Source organism: Hemiscyllium ocellatum, chromosome 30 (assembly GCF_020745735.1).
Source record: "Hemiscyllium ocellatum isolate sHemOce1 chromosome 30, sHemOce1.pat.X.cur, whole genome shotgun sequence".
NCBI classification, from domain to species: domain Eukaryota; kingdom Metazoa; phylum Chordata; class Chondrichthyes; order Orectolobiformes; family Hemiscylliidae; genus Hemiscyllium; species Hemiscyllium ocellatum.
In genome coordinates this window covers 36,238,761-36,258,870 of record NC_083430.1, presented here as the reverse complement: position 1 = coordinate 36,258,870, position 20,110 = coordinate 36,238,761, and positions in this window count along the sequence as shown.

Genomic DNA, 20,110 nt, shown 5'->3' with positions numbered 1-20,110 from the left:
TTAAATATTTCCCCTTTCTCCTTAAACCTATGCCCTCTAGTTTTGGACTCTAACACCCCAGAGAAAAAAAAACGTCGTCTATTCACCCTATCTATGCTCCTCATCATTTTATAAACCTCTATAAGGTCACCCTTCAGCCTCTGACACTTCAGAGAAAGTAGCCCTAGCCTAATCAGCCTTTCCTATAGCTCAAACCCTCCAACCTTGGCAACATCCTTAGAAATCTTTTCTGTACCCTTCCAAATTTCACAACATGCTAGCTATAGTAGAGAGACCAGAATTGAACACAGTATTCCAAACCTGGCCGAACAAATATCCAGTACAGCAGAAACATGACCTCCTAACTCCTATACTAAATGCACTGACCATTAAAGGCAAGTATACCAAATGCCTTCTTCACTAACATATCTACCTGAGACTTCACTTTCAAGGAATTTTGAACCTCTGCTCTATGATCTTTCTGTTCAGCAACACTCCCCAGGACCTTATCATTAAGTGTATAAGTCCTGTTCTGATTTGCCATTGCAAACTGCAGCACCTCACATCTATCTAAATTAAATTTCATCTTCCACCCCTTAGCCCATTAACCTATTTGATCAAGGTCCTGTTGAACTCTGACATAGCCTTCTTCACTTCTGCTAACTTACCAACCATTATCTCCTATGTTCACATCTAAACCATTTTTATAAATGATGACAAACAGTGGATCCAGCAACGACCCTTGTGGCATGCCACTGGTCACAGGCCTCCAGTCTGAAAAGCAACCCTCGATCACCACACTCTGTCTCCTACCTTTGAGCCAGTTCTGTATCTGTGATTCCATTCTTGATACTACTTCTTTTTTCCCAGATGTATTCGATGCATTAAATTTAAATTTCCTAGCTGCAAAGGTGGGATTTTAACAGATGTCTCTGAATCATTAATCCAGACTTCTATGATCACTATGTTACAGAAACCTCTTTTCTTTCTCTCTGTTCCTTTTTCTTGTCTTCCCAGCTCTCTGCCTACCACAAACCAGCTTCTGTTTTTCAACAAGTTAATATCGGTATATGAGTAGATTGTAGATGGGATTGCTGCAATTTTGACAGGATTTATTGAATAGGCATCAGGACTGGCAGATTCTTTTATCTTCCATTCTCAGAAGAAGAGGCAATTACGTCGATTGTTTAACAGGTGTGTTGTTTCGAATGGGCTTTGCTACCTCAGCACAGGATTGGGGTTAAATTTGGGATGCTCTTGTTTTTTCAACTTGTTTTCAGGTTCGCCAAGGTAACATCACTAACCTTGGCATCAGAGAAACATATTAAGACATTTTTAAAAATACTATGATGCAATATAATAATAAAGCACAAGAACAGGCCCATCAGCCCACCAAGTCTGGGCTGATTTCTAATCCTTAGATAGACCCCTTACTTATTGCCTGTCTCTCTGTTCACCTTCCATTCATGTGTCTATCAAGATATGCCTTAAATGGTGCTCACGTGCCTGCTTCCACCACTTCCTCTGGCAGTGCGTTCCAGGCACCTACCACCCTCTGTATGAAAAATTTTCCCCATACTTATCCCTGAACTTTCTCCCTCTCACCTTTGAACCTGCACCCTTGTAGTTGACCTTTGAGCTCAGGGAAAAAGCCTTTGTCTATTCAGCTTCTCTATTCCTCTCATAAATTTTGCCGACCTCTATTAGGTCACCCCCTCCGCCTCTGTCTTTCCAGTGAAAATAATCTGAGTTTATCCAACCTCTCCTTGTGAATATCTCAAAAGATTGTGCTGGCAAGTAAATGAATTAAATGTCAAGGATTTGAGAAATGGTGTACTGAGTGTCACATTTGATTTTGACAACATCAGCACTTTCAAATTGTAAAACTTTCATTTCTTGACACACAGAGGCAATTCCATCAAGGCTTTGAAATAATGCTAACACAAATTAAATACCTCCCTCCTAATGTCTGATAACTGATGGATTTGTCACTTTTATTAAATTCTTTGGTGCAAGACATTTACAAATAAAGGTAAAGTGCATCAAAGGCATCATAATCTCCTCTCCCTAGGGACTGAGGGTCCGAATGGAATGAAGCTCATGTTTTTCAGACCAGTTCATAGTGAGTTTGCACAGAAATGCTCTTTAATTTACATGGGAAGTTTGGAAAATATGGAGTTGTGCGAGGTGATATATTTTTGGTTGGAAAAATTGGGAGAGATAATGCAAAATAAGTGATACAATTTTAAAGGAAATTCAAGAAAGAGAGACCTGGAGGCTTTTTGTGGGTAAATATTTGAAACATTAGAAACGTTAACAAAGCAATGAATAAAACGTGAGAGATTTTGATCGTTTTAAGTGCAAGCAAAGAGCACAAAAGCCAGACTGTGATGCTCAGCCTGTATGAAACATTAGTCATTTGGCCCCAGCTGGAGTACTGTGTTCATGGGTGGTAAGGTTTTTGTGACAAGATAGACGAAACAGACCCTTCAGTCCAACTTGGCTGTGCTGACCAGATATTCTAAATAAATCTTGCCCCATTTGTCAGTATTTAGCCCATATCCTTCAAAACCCTTCTTATTCATATACCTATCCAGATGCCTTTTAAATGCTGTAATTGGACCAGCCTCCACCACTTCTGCTGCTATACCAACTGCTGTGTACATGTCGCCACAAGCAAATGTTGAGAAAGCTCTGGATGTGCTTCACCATTAACTTCCATCCTGGAGACAGAACACCCTGAGGTCCTGTTTATTGTAACTGGCAACTTCAATCAAGCCGGTCAAAGGAAGGTGTTGCCCAAATACCACCAGAACATTACCTGCCCCACCAGGGACCCAAACATTCTAGACTACTGCTACGCCACTGTGAAAGATGTGTACCACTCCATCCCCTGCCCTCATTTTGGCAACTCCAACCACAATGCCATGTTTCCTCTCCTGGTTTACAGACAAAAGCTCAAGCCCTTTGCAGATACAGGTCCAGTGCTGGTCAGAGGAGACAGAGGATCAACGCCAATGCAGTCTGGAATCGAGTGATTGGGACATGTTCAAACAGTCCTCAGTTACCTTGGACGAGTACGCCACCACCATCACAGACTTTATCAGCAAGTGTGTGGAGGACTGCATACTGAGGAAGTCAATCTGAATGTTTCCCAAAAGGACATGCTGGATGAACCAGGACATACAGAACCTGCTAAAAATCAGGCATGAGGCCTTCAGATCAGCAGACCCACTCAAATATAAGGAATCCAAGTATGACCTTCACAGAGTCACTAAGACAGCCAAGAACCAATACCAATCCAAATTAGGGACCCAGACAGACACCCAGCAACTGTGGCAAGGACTGAATGACATAACAGGTTCTAAAAAGAGACAGTGCAAACTGGCAGACGATGACACATCCCTCTCAGATCATCTCAACACCTTCTACGCTTGCTTTGAGCAGAATTTCAGCAGAGAGGTAACACCAACAACAAGCCCTGACGAACCTCTCCCAACAGTCACTGCATCAGCGGTCAGACCAGTTTTCCGTCATGTGAATGCAATGAAAACGATGGGACTAGATGGAGTACCAGGCTGTGCACTCAGGGCATGTACAGATCAACTGGCAGAAGCCTTCTTGGACATCTTCAACCTCTCCCTGCAGCAGGCCACTATCCCTGCCTGTTTCAAGGGGGCCAACATCATCCCTGAGCCAGAGAAGGCTCATGCAGCATGTTTCAATGACTACCACCCAGTGGCCCTAACTTCGATGGTCATGAAGTGTTTTGAAAGATTGTCATGGCATTAATCAACTCTAGCCTCCCCACTACTCTTGACCCACTCCAATTTGCCTATTGGACCAACTGCACCACGTCTGATGCCATATCACTTGCCCTTCATTCCTCCCTAGAACATCTTGACACCAACAACAATTACATAACAATCCTACTCATTGACTACAGTTCAGCCTTCAACACTATTGTCCCCTCAAGACTGATTACCAACCTTAGTGATCTCGGACTAAGCCGCACTCTCTGCAACTGGATCCTCAGTTTCCTGACCCACAGGCCACAATCAGTGAAGGCTGGGGACACTCTTTCATCGTCACTAACACTCAACACTGGAGCCCTCCCAAGGATGCGTACTCAGTCCCCTACTGTACTCACTGTATACCGATGACTAATGGGTACACCAGACTAATACCAGACCAATGCCATTTACACCACCATAGTTGGTCAAATTTCAAACGGTGATGAAACAGACCACAGATGGGAGGTGGAAGACCTGGAAAAATGGTGCACTGAGAACAAACTAGATCCCAATGCTGGCAAAACCAAGGAACTCATTATTGACTTTTGGCAGGATGTTACTCATGTCCCCCCCACCACACACACACACACACACACACACACACACACACACACACACACACACACACATTAACAGCACAGCGGTAGAATGAGTGAAGAGTGTCAAACTCCTGGGAGTGGTCATCAATAACAAGCTTTCTTGGACTCTTCATGTGAACGCACTGGTTACAAAGGCCCAACAATGTCTCTTCTTCCTCAAGCAGCTGAGGAAATTTGGCATGATGGTGAAAACGCTTGCCAACTTTTATAGGTGTGCCATTGAGAACATTCTGTCTGGATGTATCCCTGCCTGGTATGGCAACTGTACCATTCAAGATCGGATACGATTACAGAGAGTGGTGAACTCAGCCCATACATTCACAAAGGTCAACCTCATACCCATACAATCCATCTACCAGGCCCACTGTCAAGGAAAAGCCACCAGCATTCTCAAAGATTTATCCCATTGTTTTTCTACAACCTCTACCACTGGGGAGAAAGTACAGAAGCTTGAACACACGCACCAGCTAGTTTCAAAATAGTTTCTATCCTACTGGTGTTAGAATATGGAATGGACTCACAAACTCTTAACATTCACCTGTACCTATGTTTTTGTTTTTGCCGCTGTCTATCTATTATTTCCTTAACTATGCTACTTAACTCTGTGATCTGCCTGTATTGCTTGCAAGACAAAGCTTTTCACTGTGCCTCGATATACGTGACAATAAATTCAATTCAAGTCATTCAATTCAATTCACTGACAACTCATTCTATACATGCACCAACCCCTGCATAAAAACGTTGCCCCTTAGGTCCCTTTTAAATCTTTCCCTTCTCACCTTAAACCTACTCCCTCTAGTTTTGGACTCTGACACCCCAGGGGAAAAAAAACCTTGTCTATTTACACTATCCATGGCCCTTGTGATTTTATAAACTTCTTTATAGGTCATCCTTCAGCCTCTGACACTCCAGAGAAAATAGCCCCAGTCTATTCAGCCTCTCCCTATGGTTCAACCCCTCCAACCTGGCAACATCCTTGAAAGGGTACAGAAAAGATTTACACATTTCACAACATCCTCCCCATAGCAGGGAGATCAGAACTGCACACATTGTTCCAATCGTGACCTAATTACAAGGAAGCATTGGGAAGGAAATTGAAGTCGAGGTCCTCAAGGGTCATAATCTCTGGATTAATGCCTGAGCCACGTGCCAATTGGCATAGTGATAAGCAAGTTAGGGAAGTAAACACATGGCTAAGGGATTGGTGTGGGAAAGAGGGATTCCATTTCATGGGACATTGGCATCAGTTTTGGAACCGGGGAGGTCTCCACCTGAACCGATCTGGAACCAGTGTTCTAGTGAAAAGCATAAATAGGATGGTCAGTAGGACTTTAAGCTCCTGAGTTGTGGAGAAGGGAAAGCAAAAGCGACAGGGAGTATGGAGTTAAATGGAAAGATAAGCAGTAGGATAGCATGTGAAATTAGACACCTATGGCTGACAAAGGAAGTCAGGAAATGTATCAAAGAAAAAGAGAAAGCCTCTAAAGTGGCTAAAAGCACTGGGAAATTAGAAGTTTGGGAAGGCTACAAAGCTGAAAATGTGTTGCTGGTTAAAGCACAGCAGGTCAGGCAGCATCCAAGGAACAGGAAATTCGACGTGTCGGGCAAAAGCCCTTCATCAGGCTACAAAAACAAACAAAGGATAACAAAGAGAGAAATGAGAAAGGAGAGGATCAAATATGAAGGTAGGCTAGCCAGTAATATTAGAAGTTTCTTTCAATACATAACAAACAAACGAGAGATAAAAGTAGACATTGGGCCACTCCAAATTGATGCTGGTAGTCTAGTGATGGGAGATAAGGAAATAGCTAAAGAACATAATATGTACTTTGCATCAGTCTTCACAGTGGAAGACATGAGTAATATCCCAACAATTAAGGAGAGTCGGGGACAAAGTTGAGTATGGTAGCCGTTACAAAAGAGAAAGTATTAGAAAAGTTAAAAGGTCTAAAAATGGATAAATCTCCTGGCCCCGATGGGCTACATCCTAGAGTTCTGAGGGAGGTGGTTGAGGAAATAGCAGAGGCGTTGGTTGTGATCTTTCAAAAGTCAGTGGAGTCAGGGAAAGTCCCAGATGATTGGAAAATTGCTGTTGTAACCCCCTTGTTCAAGAAAGGATCAAGATAAAAGATGGAAAATGATAGGCCGATTAGCCTAACCTCAGTTGTAGGTAAAATTCTAGAATCCATCATTAAGGATGAGATTTCTAAATTCTTGGAAGTGCAGGGTCAGATTAAAATGAGTGAGCATGGATTTAGTAAGGGGAGATCATGCCTGATAAACCTGTTAGAATTCTTTGAAGAGGTAACAAGTAGGTTAAACCAGGGAAACTCAGTGGATGTTGTCTACCTAGACTTCCAAAAGGCCTTTAATAAGGTGCCTCACGGGAGGCTGCTGAGTAAGGGGAGGGTCCATGGTGCTCAAAGGGAACTACTGGCATAGATTGAGGATTGCTTGTCTAACAGAAGACAGAGAGTTGGGATAAAAGGTTATTTTTCAAATGGCAGCGATGACAAGTGGTGTCCTGCAGAGTTCAGAGTCGGGGCTGCAGCTGCTCACTTTATATATTAATGATTTAGATGAAGGGACTGGGGGCATTCTTGCGAAGTTTGCCAATGATACAAAGATAGGTGGACAGGCAGGTAGTACTGAGGTGGGGAGGCTGCAGCAAGGTTTAAACAGTTTGGGAGAGTGGTCCAGGAAATGACTGATGAAATTCAACTTGAGCAAATGAGAGGTCTTGCTCTTTGGAAAAAAGAATATTGGCATGGACTATTTTCTAAACGGTGAGAAAATTCATAAAGCTGAAGTACAAAAGGATCTGGGAGTGCTAGTCCAGGATTCTCTAAAGGTTGACTTGCAGGTTGAGTCCATGATTAAGAAAGCGAATGTAATGTTGTCATTTATCTCAAGAGGGTTGGAATATAAAAGCAGTGATGTGCTTCTGAGAATTTATAAAGCTCTAGTTAGGCCCCATTTAGAATACTGTGTTCAATTTTGGGCCCCACACCTCAGGAAGGACATACTGGCACTGGAGCATGTCCAGTGGAGATTCACACGAATGATCCTTGGAATGGTAGGCCAAACAAACGATGAACATCTGAGGATCCTGGGATTGCATTCATTAGAGTTTTGAAGGTTGAGGAGAGATCTAATAGAAACTTACAAGATAATGCATGGCTTAGAAAGGGTGGATGCTGGGAAGTTGTTTCCGTTAGGCGGGGAGACTAGGACCGATGGGCACAGCCTTAGAACTAGAGGGGCCAAATTACAACAGAAATGAGGAGACATTTCTTCAGCCAGAGAGTGGTGAGCCTGTGGAATTGGCTGGGATATTAAATGTCTTCAAGACAGAGGTTAATAAATTCTTGATCTTGCAAGGATTAGATTAGATTACTTACATTGTGGAAACAGGCCCTTCGGCCCAACAAGTCCACACCGACCCGCCACCCACCCAGACCCATTCCCCTACATTTAACCCTTCATCTAACACTATGGACAATTTAGTGTGGCTAATTCACCTAACCTGCACATTCTTGGACTGTGGGAGGAAACCGGAGCACCCGGAGGAATTCCACGCAGACACAGGGAGAATGACTGTGTGGAGTTTGCGCAGTCGCCTGACGCGAGAATTGAACCAGGGTCTCTGGCACTGTGAGGCAGCAGTGCTAACCACTGTGCCACCGTGCTGCCCACAAAGGAGTTAAAGGCTACAGGGTGAATGCGGGTAAGTGGAGTTGAAATGCCCATCAGCCATAATTAAATGGCAGAGCGGACCCAATGGGCCGAATGGCCTTACTTCCACTCCTATATCTTATGGTCTATGGTCTAACCAATGTCCTGTACAGCTGCAACATTTGGTAACATGGTTCCAGTAATAAGGGCTTAATAGTCATGTAGATAAATCAGAGATACTAGATTTATTCTCCTTAGAGCTGAAAAGGCTAAGAGGAAATATGATAGCAATATTAATATTATGAAGGAATAGAGAGGGTAAACATAAAAAACACTATTGCCTCGGACTGAAGTGCTATTAAGGTCACATATTTAAAGTGATTGATGAAATAAATGAAGGTAACATGAAGGGAAGTCTTTCTATACAACAAGTAAAATTAAAATTTGGAACACATTACTGAAAGGTATGACACATTCAGCAGTAACCTTCTAAATAGAATGGGATAAATATTTATGGAAGTTAAAGAAAACACAGAAATTGGAGAAAGAGTGGCAGAGTGGGATTGGCTGGATTGCTCTTTGGAAGAGATTTGAAAGATTTTGTGACCTTCTTCCATGATGTATGATTGTATGATTAGGAATTTAGGAACAGGAGTGGACTATTCAGCCTATTCAGTCTGTCTGTCATTCAATGAGATTATTTCTGATAACTGCATTTATTTGCCCAAACTTAATATCCTTCTATATGCACTTCAAGCTAAAATCTTTCCATCTCAGATTTAAACCAATTAATTAAGCTAGCATTTCCAGCTTTTATGGGAAAGAACTCAAAATTTCTATCATCTTTTGTGAGTTGAATGTTTCCTAAACACTCTGCTGACCTGTGTGGATTCAATTTTAAAAGGTTATGTTTTACTTGTCCCAGAGTCTCTTACCAGTGGGTAAGGTTTCTTTCTATATGCTTTCAAATTTGAAAACAAATCCCAATCAATTCATCCCTTCATCTTTTATGCTCTGGGATGTGCAACACCAGCTTTTGTAATTTAACCCTTGGTGCCTTAGCAACATTCTGGAGAATCTATATTGTATTTCTTCCCAGGCTGATATATCCTAAGAGCCAATAGAATTGTTCACAGAGTCTAGGTATTTTCTAAGCACCATTTTGTTTCCCTGTAGAAAAATCCCTTCTCCTTTATAATCTTGCTTTTTAATTATAAAAGCCATAATTCCATTTGGCTTTGATTAATCTTGTACCTGATGACTATATTACAGTGATCTCTGTACCTGTAATCTCTTTGGATCTCCTCTGTTTTAGCCTTTAATCAATTGAATAATATGCAGGCTGTTCTCTATTGATCCAAAATAGTCAACATCGCATTTATCTGTGTTGAAATCCATTGCTTAAGTTTCTCCTACTAACCTAATCTATCAACATCAGTCTTGTAATGTCATGCACCCATCTACACTATATATTATATCACTAACCACTTTGTCATCAGAATACTTGGATATATGTTGTGTTATTTAAGTAATTAATATAAAACAGTGAATATCTGAGGTCCTAGCACAAATTTTTGTTGGACATCACTTGCCATTTGCTTCCAATTCAAATACAAACCCATTACCTTTACTTTCTTCCATCTCCTAACCAATTACACACTGACAAGCTCAGGTTTAAAGTATTGAAAGGATTTATTTTCCAAAAGCTGATCAAGCACAGAAATGTTTTGTCATGTGATTTTATGTCCAAGTGCAAGAGTTTGGTTTCAAGACAGACTGAACAAGATAAAGGCAAAGTCTTCAGGCTCGAGCTTCTTGATAACACTGTTTATCACATCTTAAGGTTAAATACTACATACCTGATAATCAAGGACATAACAGGCTTTAATAATAATGTCACGTTATTGCAAAACTATTCCATAAACTCTATCACCAAATGCTAATCAATTAGTCTACTCCATATACTTCTCTGCCTATAATTCACTCTTCCTCTCTCTCTCTTTCTCTCTCTCTCTCTCTAACTCTACTCATACCCTGATATTTTTGCCCTAAGAGAAGCTCAATGGCATCACCACAAGGTTGCTCCCAGGTCCTAAAACTCTTACACAAGAAGACACATCAATATAAATAAAGTATAATTAGTTACGATATGCATTCATAATTGACAACCTAACTCCTTCAGTAGATATCCACTTTCAAGGCACAAGTCCAGTAGCACTTCAAAACAATTATAAGAGTTTTCTGTATGTTTCCTGTAGGACAGCTATATCTGAATGTTTCTAGAGTTAGGAATCACCAAATGTGTGATCTATGATATGAAAGCCGATAAAACATCAGGCAAAACAAAATTAGAAAAGACAAAAATCTAACAGTCAAAAGCCATTGACCATCTGCCCTAAGGTAAGAGGTACATATGTTCAGTGTGAAAAGAAAATGAAGGAAATGGGAAGGAAAAAAAAGGCTCCTAGCAACCAGCACAGCATCCTATTGTTATATTCCAGGGCCATATATTACACAAATAATAAGGGCGAGAAATGTCCTTCTTATGAAAAACTAAAAGAAAATCAACTATTTTATGTAATCAGCTAAAAGAAATCATTAGCAGTTCTTCGGCTGTGTTATCATAACCTACTGTTACACAAGTGATTGGAAAATCAATGCCAATTTTTACATGAAAAACCAACATGAGAAGGAAACTATTGAATGAAAATAAATGTCTCTCAAGGACAATCATCTGGCAGGTAATGTTTTAGTCATTGTTCAGGATGCTTTCTTTATTCACTCATGGGAGGTGGACATTCCTGACAAGGCCAGTACTTATTGACGAATTGATAAATGCACAACTAAATGAAATGCCCCCTTCCAGTGAATGAATGTACATGTAATAAAAGGACAAACAGAAATTTGGTATTAATTACTTTGTGATTTGGTTTGGAGGTCCTTCAACATTGTCATAGAGTCATAGAGATGTGCAGCATGGAAACAGACCCTTCGGTCCAACTCATCCATGCTGACCAGATATCCCAACCAAGTCTAGTCCCACCTGCCAATACCCAGCCCATAGCCTTCCAAACCCTTTCTATTCATATACCTATCCAGATGCCTTTTAAATGTTGCAATTGTACTAGCCTCCATCACTTTGTCTGGTAGCTCATTCCATACACGTACCACCCTCTGGGTGAAAAAGTTGCCCCGTAGGTCTCTTTTACATCTTTCACCTCTCATCCTAAATCTATCCCTTCTATTTTGGACTCCCCCAACCCAGGGAAAAACTTTGTCTATTTATTCTATCCATGACCCTCATGATTTTATAAACCTCTATAAGGTCACCCCTCAGCCTCCAATGCTCCAAGGAAAACAGCCCCAGCCTATTCAACCTCTCCCTATAGCTCAAATCCTCCAACCCTGGCAACATCCTTGTAAATCTTTTCTGAATGCTTTCAAGTTTCACAACATCTTTCTGATAGGAAGGAGACCAGAATTGCATGTAATATTCCAACAGTGGTCTAACCAATGTTCTGTACAGCCTTAACATGACCTCCTAACTCCTGTACTCAATACTCTGACCAATAAAGGAAAGCATACCAAACGCCTTCTTCACTACCCTATCTACCTGTGACTCCACTTTCAAGGAGGTATTTTTAAGGTTCAATGCATCTCTGACATATAGCAGGCCAAATGGTGAATTGTAGTATCTGGTAATACAGGGGAACAAGGTCAAAAATCACCCAATGGACTATTAGATTAGATTAGATTAGATTACTTACAGTGTGGAAACAGGCCCTTCGGCCCAACAAGTCCACATCAACCCGCAACCCACCCATACCCCTACATTTATCCCTTATCTAACACTACGGGCATTTTAGCATAGCTAATTCACCTGGACTGTGGGAGGAAATTGGAGCACCCAGAGGAAACCCACGCAGACACGGGGAAAATGTGCAAATTCCACACAGTCAGTCGCCTGAGGCAGGAAATGAACCTGGGTCTCTGGCGCTGTGAGGTAGCAGTGCTAACCACTGTGCCACCGTGCCGCCCACAAGGACTATAACCTGTTGTCATGTGATTTTTAATTTTTGTCCAACCCAATCCAACTCTAGCATCTCCACAATATAGGATCAGGCCCCTTATGCCTTTTCTATCATTCAGTTCGGTCACAGCTCATCTAGGTTTCAAAATCCTTGACCAAATCCCTTGATCTTCTTTTGCTTCCCAGTTTTTGGTACCCTTACAAAATCAAGTAGTGTTCATTGTAAAAATTTGGGGAAATTCGCAGCATTTGAATGAGACAGTTCTTAATTCCAACTATCCTATGTTGGCACAGAGAGGGAATGCAGCTCCAGTACTGCCACTCGCCTGAGATCCTAGATCTGACCACAACACAAGTGCAGCCACCTTGGCCTTGACACCTCCTCCCCCAACCAGAACCCTGATGTACACCATGTACCTGGCCCTGACCACATGTCTAATATGTGCTTTCTGATTTCACTTCTTAAATGGCTTAGCACAACTCAAGATTATTCTCCCTTGTTCAGGATTGGTCCATGAATGAAAATTTGTTGCCGGTATCTACCCCATCAAATCCATTTATCGCTTTAAAGTCCTTGATCAAGTCATTCTAGAATTCCTTGGTCTTGCATTGGTCGGTGTTGTGTTTGGGACCAGATGGACCTTGTTAACTTCAAGGTTCTTCATTGGGGTTGTTAATCTGGGACAAATGAGGAAAGCCTTGGTTGACCAATATAACCAGGAGATTAGAATGTCCTCAGTTGAGGACTGATTCTGAACTGGCTTGCCACTGAACTGTGCACTAGTAAATAAAGGGAGATTTGGTGACAGGTCCCCAGCTTCTGTACAGTTGTTTCAGTAGGATTATTAGCGAGTAAGACAGAAAATTTCCACCAATGATCTTCCAGCTGCCCACCTCCAACATATTTGCAATGCTACATGGGGTGGGTGAGTTGGATTGCACCCTTCCACATTTGCCCAAACAGAGAATCTTACAATGACTGCTTCAGGCTCAGCCTCAATTTTAAGGATGCTGGGAGGATTTCAGGGGTAGGGAAGATGTCCAAGCAGGTCAGACCTTAAGTGAGAAGGAGAGCATGTTCCCTTCTAGGATCCTTTTCCTGTTTCTACATGCATACCCTCAACCCCCTAAAATATCTGCTCCTCATAAGCATTCCCTTCTAGCTCCCGGTCTCCATAAAATACTCTAGGCCTTACCTCCCAATGTGAGACCCTTCCACATTTAGCTGGTTCTGTACTCCAGATCTTGGAATCTGAGGACTACTTGTAGTTCCACACTGGGCAACTGCTGGCATTGGTATTATTTAAACTACAGAGCTAGGTAAAAACAAGGACTGCAGATGCTGGAAACCAGAGTCTAGATTAGAGTGATGCTGGAAAACCACAGCAGGTCAGGCAGAATCCGAGGAGCAGGAAAATCGACGTTTTGGGCAAAAGCCCTTCATCAGGAATAGAGGCAGGGTGACTGCAGAGTCAGGCACCCTGCCTCTATTTCTGATGAAGGGCTTTTGCTGAAACGTCGACTTTCCTGCTCCTCAGATGCTGCCTGACCTGTTGTGTTTTTCCAGCATCACTCTAATCTAAAGTACAGAGCTGCCAACTACTCTCCCAAGTGAGAGGCAGAGGTCCTGACTCTAGCTGGTTAATTTTCTTGGCTCTTTGGATCATTAAATGGTTGTGTCACTATTATGATCAGTTAAGGTGCATTCATTGCCAATTCTTCAGGAAATCCTGCCATATGGAAGTCCCTGACCAACCTCTTAACCTCCTAAACTGTAAGGAATATGAATCGAACTCATGCAACCTGTTCTCATAACGTAACCCACTAGGACCTAGTGTCATTCTGGTGAAACTGCAGGTAAGTATCAAAGATTACTGGCCGGTTTCTGAATGTAAGCAGTTCAACATTGTCAAAAATGTCGACAGGTCATCAATATAACAATAGCATGAAATTAATACAGTATTGATCAATGTTAACATAATCATGGAAAATTGATTTGGATTGTCGGGCTCAGGCTCACCAACACTATTGATAGATGAACTTTCAGTAAAATCCTTGAGTAATCTTCACATCAAAGTGTGCAGAATTATGCAGACAAATCTTCGCTAATCAACAATCCTGCTGGTTTATGTTAATCTCTTCTAAAGTACACGGTTAGTCATGAAAATCAGTGTATTGCTTTGCTTCTTCAGTCTTTGGTCGAAATTGATGACCAGCCGAAAGATTCTGGCATTACCTCAGCACACTTACCTCCAAGCTGTGTCTTCTGTTATTTAAGTGCAAGTTTTTCTTTTTCATTTAGAAATTCTGACTCTTCCATCTTGCCTTCACAGTGAGGTCAGTTGTGTGTTTAGTACATAGAGCTCTGGCCTTAACTATCCTTTCCAACAATCTACCCCAGTTATTGCTCATCTTCTGCAAAAGTTTTAACATGAGCACAATGATATCTTTCATTGATTTAATACCTTTAACATAATAAAGAAATTGAAAGTAGTTTTGAAAGGTAATGATCAAACAAAATTTGATACATAGAGATATAAGAACAGATAACCAAAGCTTGGTCAAAGCATTAAGTTTTTAAGAAGTGTCTTAAAGGTGAGGGAGGGAGATGAAGAGAGACCAAGAGATTTACAGAGGGAGTTCCAGAACTTAGGGCGTGGGTTAAGAAAAGGAAGTAACAAATGCATAAGCGCTCAAAGTTGACGAGTGCAGAAATTGTGTAGAATTGTGCAGATGGAGGAGATTCAGTGAAAGGAAGAGGTAAGGCCAATGGGGATATGTAAATAAGGAAGAAAAATTTAAAGTAACTGTACCAGAGGACCAATTTGAGACACTCAAAGATATGATGAGGCAATATATAAATATATCTTCTAATCTCTCTTGTTTTGCCTCACTTTAGTTCTTGGTCTAATTTCTCTTTGTGTTTGTTAAGATGGTAATGATGTTAGGGCAGAGGAATGACAGCTTTTTACTTTTAAATATTTCTATGAAAATTGCATGTTTCTATTCAACATTTTATGAAAATCACAGAAGGCAGGAATTTAATGTTAATGGAAAAAGGGAAAGGTCAAGAGTTGGAGAGGTTGAGAGAGAATATTTTGGACCTTAGTGCCCAGGCAGTTGAAGCCACAGCCAGTAATGTTACACAAAAAAGATGAACCTGTGTTTTCTCATGATGAAGGAGTCACGCCTCAGGTTTCACATTCCATGATCCAGATCAGACATGGCTGTAACAACAAACTAAATAGAAAGGCGACATTTCAACCCTCAGAAATGTGACCATGACTCAGACATTAGGTGTGTGAAGACATGACCTGGTTCATAGAGTCCAATGTCTCTTTTACCAGACAGTATTGAACACAATGACAACAACAAAGGTTAACTCCATATTATCAGAAAGGAACAAAGAACATTATAAGGAACATTTCAATTCTTGCTACAATTCTATCAGGAAAAGTTGGGGACTGTTTCTGTAAGAGAAAGATTGATTGGTGGCCTGTTAAGAGGTCTTTAAGTGATGAAAGGATTTGATAGGATGTAGATGTTTTCCACTTAGGGGCAAGATCAGAATTAGGTCCACTAAATATAGGATGATTACTAATACATTTCTGACAGAGAGGGAGACAGAGAAGAGACTGTGGAAAAAAAAAGAGACACATAGGAAATAAAGAGAGAGAGAGAAAAGATAACGAAGAGGGACAGAAACAGAGGGAGGTTTAGTTGAACGAGGGTGGGAAGAGGTTTATAGTGAGTATAAAAACCAGCAGAGACATGTTGTGATGAATAGTCTGCTTTTGTGCTGTAAATGCTTTGTAAATCCAGGCTCCAAAACACTTAATAATCAGCAAAACAAACTCCCATTTGATGCATAATCAGTGTGCTAGAAGAAAGGAAAGGCACTTAGTGGGGAAAAATAGAAGACATTCCTTACCCAAAGATCAATGTTTCTCTACTGATAAGCACAAATTTGCAGCAAAACATTTAAGAAAAACAAACAAGTAATAATTTTGATTTTATTTAAAAAAGACATTTTACAGATACTAAGGTTATGCAAACAATTTTCCCTAGATGATGAGGAAAAGCTTTGTTAATCCACTGAGATCTAGGTAATGCAGTGTACTGAGTCACCAGTTGCTGACGTGTATTTGTGGCAAGTACTGACCTATTTTTGTTAATGGCATATTCAGTCAGTTAAGGAAAAATTAAACCCCAAAGCAATGAAAAGATAATTGGCCAGACAGATTATACAGCAATACTGCTCACCATTTTGTTCAGTGAGTTTTAGATTATTTTAAGGCAATACGATGAAGGTATTCAATTGAGTTGTTCTCTGTAGAGAGAATGATTTAGCAGCGATTCCTTATTGGTAATAATAGCTAGTGATTAGCATTGGTTTTCTGAAATCATTGCTGGTATAAATCTAGGATACACTGCAGCATAGAATAAGAAAATTAATATTGACCAGTTAAGTTGAAAAGATCAGAATCTGGTTACAATTAGTATTTAAAGTAGATGATGGTGCTCTGAGTAAGCAAATAATGTGCTTTAAAACCAGTAACAGGCTTCCCCCATTTCCCTGATAAAGCTCATCCAATCACAGGTCAGCAAAAAGGTCTAACAATTAGAAAGTTTCTTTGGTTAGAAGAAAGGAGCCAAATTCAATAGGTCTGCTGAAGAGACAACATACAAAAAGGTGGATTGCAGGGCCTCTTTCTTTGATTCCAAGAGAAAAGATAGCTTCCATCGGTGCGTACTCTTCATCAACCAACAACAACATAGAATTTTACTCCCTAATAAAATGTCACTAGAATTATTCTCTCAAATGCAACTGTCCAACAAAGAAGCCAGCCAGATGTCTAACTACCTTGAGTGAGGAGGTCTATCTTACCATGAAATTGTTCAACTACAAGTTAGTTTTCTTCTCACACCCATCATTGAAACTATTTTCCTCTCCCAACCCAGCACCATTTGGAAGTTTATCCTCCACGTACTTATCCTTTTACCTAAAGAGGATTCCCTCACACATAATTACTAAACAATGAGACATCCTGTCCCTACATCCCATCTTACAGATAATGATTAGGGGCTGCAGTCAACCCTAGGTCAATTAACTCCAATTATTTGAACTTACAACATTGAGTTACCAGCCCAGTGCCATCACCTTCTGCTGCAGCCTTGGAGTATTACCTTTAATTAGCTCCCAATGAGCTGGATATTACAGGTTCCATAGATTATCTGAAATCAATCACAGGATTCTTTTTATACTTTACCAATTCCATGCCTATCAAAACAAATAAAAAGATGAACTGGCATTTTACTTTTATTGTGTGTGGGTGTTTTTGGAGGAAAATGATTGCTGTGTTTATATACATACCAACAATCATTGCACTCCATAAGCAATGTAGTTTGAGACATTTCAACAAGGTACTAATATGTTATATAAATGCAAATCTTTCTTTAAATCCGATGTCCATCAGTTGCGGTGTATTTTGGATATTTTCCAATTTGTGAATTTAAATTGATTTAATCCAACGTGTCAGGCAACCTGAGAAAGCGATTACCATGGATTTTGGGACAGAGCTGAATTATTTTAACTCATTACTTCCAGATTCCACTCACTGCTCTAAAGCAAGTAATTGTTTACATCAATTAAGTAATCGTTGTGTAATCAAATATTTGTCACTTAATTTCTATTTAATATCATCTTATGTAGCTTGTATTTGACAAAAATGGAATGACCTCATTAATCCGAAAATACTTCAAAGCAAAACTAATTTTTTTGATGTCTCGTCACTGTCCTAAACTGTGTTGTAAAATGTGTTGCTGGAAAAGCGCAGCAGGTCAGGCAGCATCCAAGGAGCAGAAAGGGCTTATGCCCGAAACATCGATTCTCCTGCTCCTTGGATGCTGCCTGACCTGCTGCGCTTTTCCAGCAACACATTTTTCAGCTCTGATCTCCAGCATCTGCAGTCCTCACTTTCTCCTAACCTGTATTGTGTTCTGTCTTTTCTTTCACCTGCTGCTGTGGAGACCTCTAAGACTCTCATGCAGCAGTAACCTACAAAACCAGAAGTTAATGTGTCTGCATATCAATTGGTGTGTGCAGATACTCTGATAATTTAGAAGGAGCATCGTTGTAAGGTCAGAAATATGGCAGCCAATTTGCACAGAGTAAGTCCTCAAAAACAACAATGTGTAACCAGGTAGTCTGTTGTGATTTGTGGCAGAAGCAGATGAGAAGTCTAGTGAGGCCATCCTCAACATCAGGAATATCTTGCAGCATCTTATATTTTTGACAAGCAGCATGGCAAGTTTCTGACTAAGCAGCAGCAACTTGCCAATTAAGAGGGATAGCACATGATGGCCTCACTAATATTCATTTTTCTATCTTACCAAAGTGTCAAACAAGATAGACTTAGAGAAAACATGGAAACAAGAGCAGGAACCTGCCGCCTTCAGTTTGCCGCATGTTCCGAAGGGTATAACATCTCAGGGTATGATCCATGGGCATTGCCATCTGACATGTGCCAGCTGTAAGAATTCTCAAGGCACATCTTTGATCCATGTACAAGACAGTTCTGCACTTCAATAATGCACCATGGGTCGCATGAGGAACTATCATTGTAATGCTGTTGCAAGGATATTGTGGGTCGCCTAGTACACCCTCAGCTCTTGGATTGGATCAGGCTATATTTCTGGCTTGTTTGCTTGCTTTCATAGTGCTTACTCACCCTGAGCCTACCTGAATGCTCACAGTATCTCAACGATACGTTGCCTTGCCTGACATTTTGTACTTTGCCCCCTTCAGTCAGAAATACCAAGCTCATCTTACTTCTGTCTTGCCTTCCATTCGTGCAGACACAGAGGTTGTCAGCAAACCTCCAGCAGGTCATGGAGATAATCTTTGCTCAGGGGGTCCTGATGCAATCAATCAAGAGTACCCCCTCCTTACCATTCTAGGGACTTGGAAATGATCAGTCAGCCATTCAGGTTGCTTTCCACATAGAAGGGTGGGAAGTCAAATGCAGGGCAGCACACTACACATGTTGAGTCTTTCTGCCCTATTAGAGGCTGTTTTCTTCCTGGAATGAGAGAAAGGCAGGTACTTGGTGTTGTTAGTGGCACAACTAACATTTGTCTTTCAGGTGGGGGGATGTCGTGAGTGAGTGAATAGGCAGCGCAGAGGGCATACAGTGTTAGTGGGGTCTGGAGGTTGTGTGGGTGAGTGCAAGTTGGGAAGATGTTCCAATCAATAGTGAAAGTGGTGGATCATGAGCCTTGGTGGGAGGTGGACACAGCAGCAGAAATAGAGTGAGTTTGAGGTATCAGAGAGAAGATGGGTGGCATTACGCCAGCAGAACAAAGAAGTACATTGACCGTCTTCCTACAAAGCTGGGCATTTCTCCAGATGTTTGAGACAGCACTGATCCAGGTGGCAAGTTCTGATCAGGCTGGCATGGTTTAGTGTCATAGTCCTCACTGCTGGTCCTGAGAGAAAAGACTCATATTTGCACAACCACATCCAGCATGACCTCCAGATCCCTGCTGCAAAGCAAGGCAATGACATCCCCATTACCTGCCATGTCTGGGGCAAATGTCAGGAACAATGGAGTTCAGCTCCAGACTGACAGTATTCATCTTGGTGCACAATGGGCACAGCCGTCAGTGAATTCCACAATATTCACTGTGTGATGTGTTGTTCTGGGAAAAAGTGTGTGGTAGGATGTGAGGGATGCAAGGGGGCAGGTTAGGTAGATAGTAAGACGATTTTGATATGTCATGACAAGAAATCTCACTTGGCCTCAATGGAAGTCCCTCCACAAAATATGATGCAACTCAAATTTAGCAAAAACAATGCAAGATTTGGCCTCAAAGAAAGGAACATCTTTTTTCAGGTTGAACTGGAGTCACCATGGAATATAACCATGAGCTGGGTTTGATATTGATGCAGTACGACCATGTGGCTAGGTCTGCACATGAAACACAATGTTAGCAAACAAACAACTCCTTTCTCTAACACCAGATTCTGGCAC